Source organism: Rhinolophus sinicus, linkage group LG12, assembly GCF_036562045.2.
Source record: "Rhinolophus sinicus isolate RSC01 linkage group LG12, ASM3656204v1, whole genome shotgun sequence".
Taxonomy (NCBI): domain Eukaryota; kingdom Metazoa; phylum Chordata; class Mammalia; order Chiroptera; family Rhinolophidae; genus Rhinolophus; species Rhinolophus sinicus.
This window is the reverse complement of record NC_133761.1, coordinates 22,402,146-22,403,742: the sequence shown is the minus strand read 5'-3', so window position 1 is coordinate 22,403,742 and position 1,597 is coordinate 22,402,146. Positions and strand designations below refer to the sequence as shown.

General features: G+C 38.5%; 1 pseudogene; it reads left to right on the top strand.

Moving 5' to 3' along the window:
• Nucleotides 1–285: 285 nt before the first annotated feature.
• LOC109457598 (histone-lysine N-methyltransferase SETMAR) lies at nt 286–1,334 on the top strand (annotated as a pseudogene).
• Nucleotides 1,335–1,597: the final 263 nt, after the last annotated feature.

Genomic DNA, 1,597 nt, shown 5'->3' with positions numbered 1-1,597 from the left:
AGAGCGTGAACAAATGAATTCTGTGTTACATTGAAGCTGAGAACATAGACCAGCAGATGAATTTAAGTGTGAAATAGGATTTAAATCGCTACAAGTCCCAATTAGCTATTAGGTTGGTGCAAACGTAACTGCAGTATTTGCATTGTTGAAATTTGTTGTTTAATATTGAAATACACTCTTAAATACATGTGGTTATGTTATACATCATTTTAACGTACATTTCTCGCTTTATGTTTTTTTGCTAATGACTTATTACTGCTGTTTATTGTATATTTATTTTAGACTATGGAAATGATGTTAGACAAAAAACAAATTCAAGCGATTTTCTTATTTGAGTTCAAAATGGGTTGTAAAGCATCAGAGACAACTCACAACATCAACAACACATTTGGCCCAGGAACTGCTAACAAAGATTCAGTGCAGTGGTGGTTTAAGTTTTGCGAAGCAGACAAGAGCCTTGAAGATGAGGAGCGTGACCAGCTATTGGAAGTTGGCAACCACCAATTGAGAGGAATCATTGAAGCTGATCCTCTTACAACTACACGAGAAGTTGCTGAAGAATGCAACAGTGACCATTCTACAGTCTGTCGGAATTTGAAGCAAATTGGAAAGGTGAGAAAGCTCGGTAAGTGGGTGCCTCATGAGCTGACTGCAAATCAAAAAAATTTTTGCTAAAAATTTTTGCATATCGTTCTGAAGTGTCATCTTCTCTTGTTCTATGTGACAATAACGAACCATTTCTTGATCCGATTATGATGTGTGACGAAAAGTGGGTTTTGTGTGACAACTGGCGATGACCAGCTCAGTCAGTGGTTAGACCGAGAAGAAGCTCCAAATCACTTCCCAAAGCCAAACTTGCACCAAAATAATGTCATAGTTACTGTTTGGTGGTCTGCTGCCGGACTGAGCCACTACAGCTTTCTAAATCCTGGCGAAACCATTACATCTGAGAAGTATCCTCAGCAAATCGATGAGATGCACTGAAAACTGCAATGCCTATGGCCGGCACTGGTCAACAGAAAGGGCCCAATTCTTCTCCACGACAACGCCTGACCACACATGGCACAACCAACACTTCAAAAGTTGAACGAATTGGGCTATGAAGTTTTGCCTCATCAGCCATATTCACCCGACCTCTCACCAACTGACTACCACTCCTTCAAGCATTTCAACAACTATTTGCAGGAAAAACGCTTCCACAACCAGCAGGATGCAGAAAATGCTTTCCAAGATTTCCTTGAATCCAAAGCACAGATTTTTACGCTACAGGGATAAACAAACTTATTTCCCATTGGCAAAAGTGTGTTGATTGTAATGGTTTCTATTTTGATTAATAAATGTGTTTGAGCCTAGTTATAATGATTTAAAATTCATGGTCCGAAACCGCAATTACATTCGCACCAACTTAATAGAAATGTATCTCTTTAAGTTTGATGTGGAAATTGCTGAGGAGGATTATTTTTGCAATTATAGGAGCATAACTGCTCAAATTCTGTTAGTTATGCCAATATACTTTTGGGAAATAAATCTTTGGTTGAGTGAAAAAGGCCTTAGCTTCTTAGAATAACCAGATGGGTTAACAGAAATAATGTCAGGT